The sequence below is a fragment of the Panthera tigris genome, chromosome A2, assembly GCF_018350195.1.
Source record: "Panthera tigris isolate Pti1 chromosome A2, P.tigris_Pti1_mat1.1, whole genome shotgun sequence".
NCBI lineage: Eukaryota > Metazoa > Chordata > Mammalia > Carnivora > Felidae > Panthera > Panthera tigris.
Genome location: NC_056661.1, coordinates 163,878,920 through 163,891,319, shown reverse-complemented (window position 1 = coordinate 163,891,319; position 12,400 = coordinate 163,878,920). Strand labels below are relative to the sequence as shown.

Sequence of the window (12,400 nt, the reverse complement as noted above, 5' to 3'; positions counted from 1 at the left end):
GAGCAGAGCCAGCCAAGCAGCCGACATACAGCTGACCAAGTCCAGCCAAGATCAGCCAAGACCGGACACGTGATTTTCCTAACTACATGGCTGGTGTGTTAAGCCCGCTGAGTTTCTGGGGTGCTTAAATAGCACTACCTGATACACCCAGGAAACGCATCCCCCAAACTGACAGGATTTTGTGTCAGGGTAGCGTCTGACAAGCTCAGCTTTTGTCAAACGCCTACTAATTTTAAGCATGGCTAAACTAACAGCACTGATTTCCCTCTTAAAGCAAGCTCCTTTGTTTAAAACTCAGATCCCCGGAGTCTCCACACAGATTTAATTTTTTTTTTCCCTTTCAATCGTGTTATCTGGAACATACACATTAGCAAAGACTTGTAAGACGCAAGTAACGTATTTTGAATGCGATTCCACAGCCGGCAGGCTGCTTACCAAGGGGTTTTGTGGTTCACCCGAATCAATGGAGACACCGCTCCCGGGGAAGAACCGAGTAACACAGTTCACGTAAAGGCAACACCAACCTCACCTTCGTCTTTGGTCATAACCTGACCTTTCGCAGGTCTCGAAAAATAACCAAAGCCCTTTTCTCCTTTCTTGAAAACCTGTCTGAAAAGTGATGCTTCATTCTTTTTTCCCCTCTAAATGTCCTGTTTTAATCTGAACCCGAGGCTGAAAAGCCACAAGGAAAACGATCCTGACATTTTCAGAACAGAAAGATAACGACAGACCGGGGCAGAACTGGGACAGGAGCGGGCGTGGAGTTTCCTAGGCACCCGTACTTGGCCCCGTGAAGGTCTGTGGCCGACTCTCTCGGTCGAACCCACCCCGTCACCCTTTCTACTCTGGGCTGAGGTCTGCTTTCCGCCCCCAAACTCTAAAGCAGAGACGGCCCCTAGAAACACGCATGGCATCACTCCTCCCTCACACACCCGTGACGGGCATTGCTGCCGGGCGACCTCAGTATTTCTTCCTCTACCACCAGTGGACAAATCCTCAGAATCCTCCCCGACACCACTCCTGCCCAGTGACCATTCCCATCCCACGAGCAACTCTTCTCTTCCTCTAGACCCATCCACACCCCCTCTCCCATCTGAGCTCGCTCAAAAACATGGTGCCGAAGTGTCAGAGCCTATCCACGCTTGCAGACGCCCACTTCACCCTCGGTGCTGTGCCATCCAGGCACGAGAGAGACGGAACCAAACCTCCAGGAATTCTTGTGTTTTCGAAACCATCTGGTGTTGAGGCACAGAGCCGAGCAATGCAGACCTTGCTGGCTGCGGGTCTATAAAGAGATATTTGGGAGTGAGTCTTGGCTCTCAGTGGCCCACAAGTTCTATTACGTAGGCAGCTACTGACGACAGTTAGGAGCAAGCTAGTTGGGGACATCAGGAGCCGAGGCCTTTTCTTCCCAGAATTCATACATGCCCATGACACTGGAGGGCTGGATACCCACAGCATGCTAAACGTAATTATTCACTCCAGCTCCCGAGACCCATCTACCTGGCTCTGCTGGTAGGCAGCTAAGTTTACATCGAAACTGCAGTTTATCTTCAAGTGTTTTATCAACTTAGGAATGTATCTTAATGGGGCGTCTGGATGGCTCAGGCGGTCAAGCGTCCAACATCAGCTCAGGGCATGATCTCACAGTCTGTGGGTTCGAGCCCCGCGTCGGGCTCTGTGCTGACAGCTCAGAGCCTGGGGTCTGCTTCGGATTCTGTGTCTCCTTCTCTCTGCTCCTCCCCACCCTGCACCCTTGGAAAGCATATCCCTGGGAGACAACATACAGCAGAAATCTGTAAATGGTGAGTACCCGACATTTGCACAATCCCCAAAAACCTGTAAGAACGCCTGACCCCCCACAGGCAGCACAGCCGAGAGCCTGGATTAGCCCCGGAAAGTGAGACGTCGTCAGCACCTGCATTAGTCCACTGGCGGAGTTAAAAGAAATCATATGGGTTTTCTTCCCTTATTTCATGTTAAAATTTCAAATACAGGATTTTTTTTTCTTTTTTTGTCTGCTAATGGTCTATAACAACATCTCAAGTGGAGGCCAACCCGTAGGAACGTCCAACCGTGTCTCGATTACCAGAAAAAAAGCAGCTCAGTTTCAAAGTGGCAGAGACCTTGGCGCTCCTCTCACTCAAGGACCGTCAAACGCTCTTGACGTTTCTCCTTTCCTCTGCAGAGCCCTTGGCACATCACGGATGCCCTAGGCTGGGCGGCGAGTGAGGACGGGGCTGGTTTTATCTATTGACCTTCCTTAACGGTTTCGTCTGGGGAAACGGCTTTAATAGTTGAGCACCACTGTGTTCCGTTCTCCCCATGGGATTTTAGCAAGACGTAGCTAGGATGAACAGTGACGGCGTGTCGATCTCACAGTTCGTGAGTTCAAGCCCCACGTCGTGCTCCGTGCTGACAGCTCGGAGCCTGGAGCCTGCTTCGGATTCTGTGTCTCCCTCTCTCTCGGCCCCTCTCCTGCTTGCGCTCTGTCTCTCTCTCGCAAAAATAAATAACCCTTTTAAAAATTTTTTTAAAAAAGAAGGCATTGTGTCAGAGCGTGCACGATGATGTTCAGGTTATGTGATGCTAGGCTGTGTCCAGCCTGGCTGAGCTGCATGAGCAGGTGAGGGGGACACAGGCAGAGCTCAGAGGTGGAGGGTGGAGCTTTCAGGCATCCCGGGAAGACCGTGGTGACCTACAAAGGAACGCTTCGTGAAAGCTGGCCCCACCCTGTGATCTGCCTGTCCTCTCCTTTCTCGTCGGCTCCCTGGGTCTGGCAGGACCTCACGAGAGCACCAGGGGACAGTGGCTGTGTGTTTCAGTGCCCGGGTTCCCGGACAGATGGCCCGGCCTACCCACTGGCCGCGTGACGGGGACGGGCCACTGACGCCTCCTTCCGTCTTGTACCTGGGCACCGAGTTATGTGTAACGGGTGGATTAAAACGTGCCCAAGTGTACCCACTGCAGACTGTTAACACCAAGGAAGACAGAGCTACTCTTAACATCTCCTCTCGTACTGCAGACCCTTCTTAACAAAGAAACGCTGAGGCCAAAACCGCTTCCCAGGGTCAGGAAACGCAGCTTTTCTGATGCGAAGACTGGACCTTGCTATTAAGCCAGCCTGGTTCGGCGAAGGGCCAAGCGCTGGGCCCCTGTGCGTGCGGAAAGGACGCGGTTCCCCACTTGAGAACGCGGGGCCGGGCACGGAGGGGCCGTCGTCGCCCAGAACATCCAAGCATCGGCAACTGTGTATCAGGACCATAAGCCATCCCTCCGGTCCCTGATTCTTCCCGCTGGCAGACAAGAACTACAGCGTTCCTGGATGCCCCGGCGACACGTTAGCATGAAATTAACGAAGGCACTAAATTCCATCTGTTTGCTGCTGTCTGCTCTCAGCTTTACAGCTCTTTGGGGGGATCCCAGCCCAGCCCCTTGACGTGAAAGGAAAACGTCGAAATATTATGTGCCAGTGAAACAACGTTTAGACTCTGCAGTAATTCCCCCCCCCCCCCCCCCCCCCCCCCCGGTTCTGACCATCATAAAACACGTTTGTGCTCCAAGGAAACATTATCACGTCCGGGACCTTTCCACTTCCCCACCCACTGAAGTTGTAAGTGCCGAATGCATAACGCATCCGTAAACGTCACTCAGCAAAGTCACTCAGAGTTATTTTTACAACTATCTGAATATAAATTTTCCACCTTTGGAAAGTCTTTCTTAAAAAAAAAAAAGGCATTTTAATCTTGTCTCTCTAACCAGACTGAAATTAAAGAGTAAAATTAAGTAGGATAGAATTTGACGATGAAAAAAAGCCCCCTGTGAGGAGTTGATTGCCCAAAATTATTACTCTGTGTCCTTTTTTAATGTTTTTAATGTTTATTTATTTTTGAGAGACAGAGAGAGACAGCGTGCAAGCGGGGGAGGGGCAGAGAGAGGGAGATACAGAATCCGAAGCAGGCTCCAGGCTCTGAGCTGTCAGCACAGAGCCTGATGCGGGACTTGAACTCACAAACCATGAATTCATGACCTGAGCTGAAGTAGGACACTCAACCGACTGAGCCACCCAGGCACCCCATTAACGTTTATTTATTATTGAGAGACAGAGAAAGACAGAGCGTGAGCAGGGGAGGGGCAGAGGGAGAAGGAAACACAGAATCCGAAGCAGGCTCCAGGCTCTGAGCCATAAGCACAGAGCCTGATGCGGGACTTGAACTCACAAACCACGAGATCATGACCTGAGCTGACGTTGGACACTTAACTGATTGAACCACCCACGTGCCCCAACTCCATTTCCATTACATGGCACGTGGTGGGTGCTCAGGGAATACTAACCCAAAGCACTGACAGGTTTCCACAGCAAACACTACAAGGATTTAGAGGAGCAGGAAACCAGGAAGCACCCAGGAGGACGAGGAACAGGCAGTGTGAGCGGACAAGACACTAGAAACTATTCTCCTGGGAAGTCAGCACCTTGCTGTCTGTCTGCCAGACTTCTGTGCCGACCGCAGGGCAAACCCCGTGTGCACACAGGGCAGGTGGCCTCCAGGAGGTAATGATACCTAAAAACTGTGCAAACTTCTCCGCACACTTGTGCACTGGGTGAGCAGAAGCCCAAGGGACGTGACTGTATCCTCTGCCCCGTGATCCCAAAGCGATGATGCTGTTGGCGAAAGTCGCTGCATAGACACAACACGACAGCCCAGGGGCCGAAAACCTGACTCAAGGTGCCCGGTTCTCCCTCCAGAGGAGGGCTGGGCTGCTCAGGCTATTTGGAGGACACGGCAGACTCCCAGCATGGCTGCACGTGGGCGCAGACAGGCTCAGCATTGCGTGTGGCATTGATCACGCAGGGTAACTTTGGGGTCTCAGGGGGCACCTCAGCTTCCCACTGTGTCGGCATTTTACAGTTCCTAATGAACGCAAGAGAACTTTTCTCAATGCAGACAGGTCTCATCCATGCATTCCCCAGATACACAGAGATAATGGGATACAGATATTTTTTAAAAAATATTTTAATGTTTATTTATTTTTGAGAGACAGAGAGAGACAGAGCGAAAGCAGGGGAGGGGCAGAGAGAGAGGGAGGCACAGAATCCGAAGCAGGCTCCAGGCTCCGAGCTGTCAGCGCAGATCCCAACACGGGGCTCGAACTCACGAGCTGTGAGATCATGACCTGAGCCAAAGTCGGACGCTCAACCGACTGAGCCACCCAGGTGCCCCAGGATATGGATATTTACAAACGAGGCAGACTACCAACCACGGTTCCCGGAGTGGTCCCAGTTCTATTCAGATGAGCACATCCACAGTCAACACTGGGGCAGGAAAGCCAGGGAGGGGGCGGCGATCCCCAATCCAGCCTTGCCTGGGGGAGGCGTGGGGGGCAATTAGCGAGCCTACCGAGGTGAAGGTGACTCGGAAGCGGGGGTTTCAATATTCCGTGCAGCAGCTTCAGTCCTTGGCGAAGTTCCGTCCAGCCTTGGAAGACCACGGAACTGCTACATAATTGCAGCGCAGCTAGATTTCACTGCGTGTGGGCTAAAACCTAATAGCCAAAGAAATGCAATATTGAGGCACCTTGAAGGAGTCCTCGGTGTGGCTGAAGGGACCGGCTGGTGTGATTATAGGCCCGAGAGGGAGAGGCGCACATGTCTTTTACTCCGAGCACACGGCCTTCCCGAAAGTTACACTGTCACCTTTTCCGGTGTTTCTGCCCTGCTGAGGGCATTTTCCCGCTGCAGGCAATTCCAAAAGGGACTCTGCATTTATGAAGCCTACGCAGTTACCCCAGTTTCCTTACTTTCAGGACCACCATTTTTTGCAAACCAACCTCATATCGTTACAGCACCCCTTTTCCATATGTTTCATTTATTATTTGTGGCACTGAATTACTTTTGGTTGTTTGCAGGCCGTTTGCAAAAATTATCCACTGGGGGTGATTTAAAACTTGAACGACCTCGGGGCGCCTGGGTGGCTCCGTCGGTTAAGCGTCCAACTTCAGCTCAGGTCGTGATCTCGTGGTCCGTGAGGTCGAGCCCCACGTCGGGCTCTGTGCTGACCGCTGGGAACCTGGAGCCTGCTTCGGATTCTGTGTCTCCCTCTCTCTCTGCCCCTCCCCCGCTCACACTCTGTCCCTCTCAAATAAATAAATGTTAAAAAAAAATTAAAAAAAAAAACTTGAAAAACCTCAAAGTTATGCAAAGGCTTGGAAGGAAAGCCCAAACAATGACTCTGAAGTATTAAGTCTGGAGACAAAAAACACACACTCTTGTTTGTACTTTTTCTAGTCTGTTCCCCCCCCCACCCCCCAAAACCATTTATAATACACTGCAGCTATAAAACATTTATGCACAAGAAGATGGCAGGTTTCTCTTAATCCTGAGTGGCTGAGTCCAAAGGGAGATGCAGAGGCCATGTCTGGGGGGCGGAGGGGCCACGTCGTTCTGTTCTGGTGGCCAGAGGAGACTTTCCTGGGAAAAAGACTGGGACACTGCGCCTTGAAGAATGACTGGGGATCCCCATGCTTTCTGTACCTCTGTCTTTCTGACACAAGACGAATTGGTTCGCTAATGAAAACATGGAAGGAATAACAATTTTAAAAGATATCCAAACACTGAGCGTTATTGTTTCCGCCCTAAATAATTCCTCTCTTCAAAGCAGTACCGTATGCAGTGAAAACAGGCAGCCGGTTCCCGCGGCTTCAGGTCCTAGAGTCCCACGGCGCCCCCGAACCTGGCAGCTGTGGTCCCAGCACCTCCCCAGCCACGCTACGTGTTAACTCCTCGACAGCGACAAAAACAAGAGTCCGCCGCATGCCGGGAAACGAACCAGACAACACACGACAGTCCCGGCCCTTGAAGGCAGCTGCCGGGCGGACACAGACCCCGGGGCTTTTGTCAACGCCCCCCGACTGGGAAACGACGGCTTGGTGAACGAGTACCAAGGAGGTTTGCCAGGACAGTGCTCCACGCGGCCCGAGTCCCTCCGAGAAGACCTCCCGGAGGAAGTAACACGTTGTCTGGGTCTCGAAGGCAGGTGGGAGGGAGGTGGGAGCCAAGACACCCACACCTTCCATCTGGTGCTTTTATTTCCCCTCCCAACCTTTCCTGAATTAACTTTAATGGCCGAATGTCATTATGGTGGTGGCACATGGACAGCAAAGCCGTGTGACGTTTTTCTACGGGGGGATTTATCAAGCACAACATCCACTAAGTCACTGTATCACATTGCCCCTGCCTTCATTCCTTTTGGAAAGAACCCCACGGATGGGGCGCCTGGGTGGCTCATTCAGTGGAGCATCTGATTCTTGACTTCGGCTCAGGTCATGAGGAGTCCGTGGGTTCAAGCCCCACGTTGGGCTCTGTCCTCACAGCACAGAGCCTGCTTGGGATTCTCTCTCCCTCTCTCTGCCCCTTCCCTGCCTGTGCTTCCTCTCTCTGTCTCTTGGAAGGAAGGAAGGAAGGAAGGAAGGAAGGAAGGAAGGAAGGAAGGAAGGAGGGAGGGAGGGAGGGAGGGAGGGAGGGAAGGGAGGGAGGGAGGAAGGGAGGGAAGGAAGGAAGGAGGGAAGGAGGGAGGGAAGGAAGGAAGGAGGGAAGGAGGGAGGGAAGGAAGGAAGGAAGGAGGGGGGAAGGGAAGGGAAGGGAAGGGAAGGGAAGGAAGGAAGGAAGGAAGGAAGGAAGGAAGGAAGGAGGAAAGGAGGGAGGGAGGGAGGGAGGGAGGGAGGGAAGGAAGGAAGGAAGGAAGGAAGGGAGGAAGGAAGGAGGGAGGGAGGGAAGGAAGGAGGGAAGGAGGGAGGGAGGGAGGGAGGGAAGGAAGGAAGGAAGGAAGGAAGGAAAGGAAGGAGGGCGGGAGGGAAGGAAGGAAGGAGGAAAGAAGGGAAGGGAAGGAAGGAAGTAGGGAAGAAGGGAAGGGAAGGAAGGAAGGAGGGAAGAAGGGAAGGGAAGGAAGGGAAGGAAGGAAAGGAAGGAAGGAAGGAAGGAAGGAAGGAAGGAAGGTAGGTGGGAGGGAGGGAAGGAAGGAAGGAAGTAGGGAAGAAGGGAAGGGAAGGAAGGAAAGGAAGGAAGGAAGGAAGGCAGGCGGGCGGGCGGGCGGGAGGGAGGGAGGGAGGGAGGGAAGGAAGGAAGAGACGAACAAATAAATGAGAACCCTACGAAGACACCATCTTGGGCTCCACCAACAAGGAGATGCCTCGAGAGTGGAGGGCTTGCTCCCACACAGGATTTCTGTCAACAGTACCAGCAAGGGCCTTCCGTCCCTGCCTCAGCTGGTAGAAAGCCCAGAGCCCTATCCCTGGCCTCTGCCGGGTGACCCTGAAATGTCACACTGTCCGTGCTGACCCGGAGACACGGGTCTTCCGATTCTCGGATTCCCAGATCCCCTTCAGACTGATTCCTGCCTTTACTTACACATTTAAAGGACGATTTATTTTTATAGCTTCTGGAAATCTCCTACGGAGAAGGCAGACTCGAAGTAGCCAGCTGTAATGCTGAATTACATTTCACCTGAGGAGCACCAAATGCCTGCTTAGGGCAAATTAAAAACCTCTAAGCATCATCTAAAAACAGGTAAGTGGAAATTCTCTGCAGGGAAGAGAAGTGTGCAACGGGGAAATTTTATTTTTTTCATAAGCACTACAAAAAGCAAAATGAAATTCATACCTGAAGTCAATACCACTTTTGACCTGTATTTCATTTAGAAAAAAAAATACTGCGTAACTAATCAAAATTCCCATGAAATTAGATATTTTAGGAGAGAGCTTTTAATAAAAAGAAACAAGGGCACGCCTGGGTGGCTCAGTCGGTTGAGCGTCTGACTTCGGCTCAGGTCATGATCTCCCAGTTCGTGGGTTCGAGCCCCATGTCAGGCTCTGTGCTGACAGCTCAGAGCCTAGAGCCTGCGTCGGATTCTGTGTCTCCCTCCCTCTCTGCCCCTTCCCCGCTCTCTCTCTCTCTCTCAAAAATAAACAAACATTTAAGAAAATGTTTTTAAAGAAACAAGCACCAGAAAAATTAAGTTTAAATCACTGACTTATGGGCAACTTCCAGCAGATGTTGGGGAACCATTAAAGGCACAGGCAAGTCTCTCAAGCTCCGTATATTCTTCAAGTCTAAAGCCACCGTCATTCCCGATCAGATGGATGGCTCTCCCTACATTCCACTCACCAGGGCACTGAAGTTATGTCACATATCCCTAAAGTCACTAACAATAAATTTAATGTCGGGTACCAAAATGGTTTAAAAACCAGCCCCCGGGGAACGTCAGTCCAGTGTCCTATCACACACCCCGTTATTCCTTGAATATTACAGCTCAACTTTTATTGAAAGCGGCTGGAGTTGGCAGGGAAGTTGCTAGTATGTGGCATGATCTGAGAGAAGGACTTCCTTCCTAAAACTACCACTCACACTTTTGTAGTCCCTCATTAGAGCTTTGTTCTTTTAGGGGAACAGGCGGCTGTAGGAAATACACCGAGCTGGGGTTAGTGACACGGTCTGGGTTCGAATTCCCCTCACTCAGCCCAGAGAGCTCTTTACCCCCACCTGTAAGAGGCAAGAGCTGAAATACAGGTGTGCAAGGCCCCTTCCAGGTCTAGCATTGTATAGCACGATTCTACGTCGGCTCATTGCCCCACCAGCGGTGATACAAGTGTCTCCAAGAATCCCCTACTGGAAGAAACTGATTGGACATCAAGCCCCCCCAGCAGCTCCTAGAACAGTCACCGTTAACGCCTTAGCAAAGATCGCCTGGAACTGGAGCATGAGGTCCTGTCCTTAGTGCAGGCAGGGGATGCGCCGAGTGGCAGACAAGGACGGGCTATTAACTGTGATCTGCTTTCAGTGTGGTTTAGAACCCGCCCCAGAGGGATCTTGGGGACACAAAGGAGGACCAGCCCCCCTCCAGTAAAGGTGGAAGGATGAACGGATGAGGTCGCGAAGGCGGTCCGAGTCTGCGAACGACTCACACAATGTCTCTTTCAGCCTCTGTCGTCCTCTTTCACAGACATGGGGACGAAGTCCCTTGTATGCAGGGGAGAGGGAGTGAGAGGAGCGTGTGCATGCACATCTCCAAAGGTACAACCCTGGGTGACGGTCGCCAGGTGCCGTTTGCCGAGGGATTCGTGGCCGAGGCTGGAACCCCACAGAGAACGCGTCAGTCAGGCACAGAACTGGCGGAATCCCGGAGGCAGATTTTCCGAAGGACTGCCGGGCTCTGGGCAGATCACTCCCACACGGTATTTTTTATTCACGTGATGTAAAGGCTGAATGAGTATTAACGTCAACCTCGAGGAAGTCACAGAAGGACAGCCTAAAGGCGTGTTTGGAAGATGACAGGTGCGATCTTGGTGCTGGATCCAATGTCTCCGCCAACATGCTCTCATCTGTTCAGTGAATCAATACTCTTGAAGCCCCTCTGTGTGTGTGTGTGTGTGTGTGTGTGTGTGTGTGTGTGTATTCTCATACACGTTCATATATATTTGAATATGTTCCTATTCATGATATAGATATACTGATATTGATATTGATATATTCAAGTACATATATACTTGTGCATATACACATACACATATACGTATGCATATACATATACATAAAATGGATTCTCTCTCTCTCTCTCTCTCTCTCTCTCTCTGCCCCTCCCCTGCTCACACTTGCTCTTTCAAATGAATAAACTTAAAAAAAAAGAGAGAGAGAGAGAGAATTTTTTGGAGCACAAGTTAGTCCTGGAGTCAGCACGGCCATGACAGACTGCTGTCTGATGGGCAGTGAGCGACTCATGGGGACTCTGTCAAAACGCGTCCCTTGGGCACTGAATGAGCACATATGGGGTTGGACAAAATACACACACACAAGTACAGCCAGAGCCCAGAGGCTCTCAGGAAATGTACATTAGCTGAACCCAGGCAAGAAGACCAAATATCCCTGCTGCAGAAAGCCAAATCTTTTAAAAACTGGTTTGCATTCACGTTTTTACTACAAAGAAACTATTTTATGAGAAGAGTCACTAAAAACATTTACAGGGGAATTTTTATAGCTTTGCTTGAATGTTGACTTTCTTGTAACAATGTAAACTATTGAATTCAGAAAAACATTAAGTAGGAACTGGAGGGGTTTTTGTTTATTTTCTTTTTACTTCTTTAACATTTATTTATTTTTGAAAGAGCGAGAGAGACAGAGTGCGAGCAGGGGAGGGGCAGAGAGAGAGGGAGACACAGAACCCGAAGCAGGCTCCGGGCTCTGAGCTGTCAGCACAGAGCCTGACGCGGGGCTTGAACTCACGAACCGCGAGATTGTGACCTGAGCCGAAACTGGATACTTAACTGACTGAACCACCCAGGTTCCCCTTCTTTACTGTTTTCAATAAAACAACACCAAAAAGATCACTCTAAAATAAATATAAATATTTTTAAGTATTTGATTCCCTAATGGGAGAGACAGGTAAGAATTGTCACAATGCCCTCCTCAAAAGGCAGTGAGCCACATCGCCTTTCAAAATCTTGTGTGGGCTCTTTTCTTCCCCCCGCCCCCCACCCCCGCTCTGCCTCTTCTGGGTGCTAACCACAGTCCCCCTGCCAGAGGTCAGCTGCAGGCATTTCTTCTGTACCTGTGCTCTGCAAACACCTGCTTCTTTCTCTAGCCTTTGGGGAACCATCCCTCCTACTGCTGTAGGCACCGTTGCACATTCCCTGTGGGCTCTGTATCCTGACATTTTGTGCCCAAACACATTCTCGAGAGTTTAATAACCCAGAACGCACACAAAATGTGAATCCATTTTCGGCCGATAACGGAAAACCCTAAAACGGGACTCTGACCCTACCTTTCCAAGGCTTAAGAAACTCGGAAGTCACTCCTTCCTCCTGTGTTCTTCGGTGAGTTTTAAAATTACGCGCTAAGACAGAAACGGTGACGACGTGAGGTGACGGAGGGCTCGCCATGTCACAAGACACCCAAGTCCATCAGGCCATCGCTCACGCACCTTAAACGTACACAACGTTATACGGCAGTTACATCTCACAAGGGCTGGAAAAAATGAAGAAGAGTCCCTCCCCCAAATAAATAAGTAAAATGAAACTATGTGCTAAACGTGCGCAGGCTGACCGCTCTGCTCTGAGGCCCGCGGCTCTGTCATTCTGCAGGCGATGCGCCTGGGGACGGTCACTGGAGGGGAGGCACCGTCCCCAAACCTCGGCCAAGATTACGAAGATTTGAGACAAAGGGAATTCTCCTGTCCCTGAGCGCCCATAGGCACACCTGCTCACACTCACTGCCATTCACACACATGCTCACGCGTCCACACGCACATACTCACCAGCTCTGACACGCTCACACGGTGCTGGGCACCTCCGTCCATTCAGCGCCTTCCAGCCCCACGTCGCCGGCCCCCCTCCCTCCGGCTGGTGATCTCTG

At 51.1% G+C, this 12,400-nt stretch overlaps 1 protein-coding gene and 1 non-coding gene across 2 annotated transcripts in view; one reads left to right on the top strand and one right to left on the bottom strand.

The window, feature by feature from the left end:
• Positions 1 to 12,400, bottom strand: part of DPP6 (dipeptidyl peptidase like 6) — an 854,635-nt gene that overhangs the window by 759,158 nt on the left and 83,077 nt on the right. The window lies entirely within an intron of this gene.
• Positions 8,781 to 8,865, top strand: TRNAR-UCG. Its single transcript has one exon. It is a non-coding gene; the product is annotated as a tRNA-Arg (tRNA).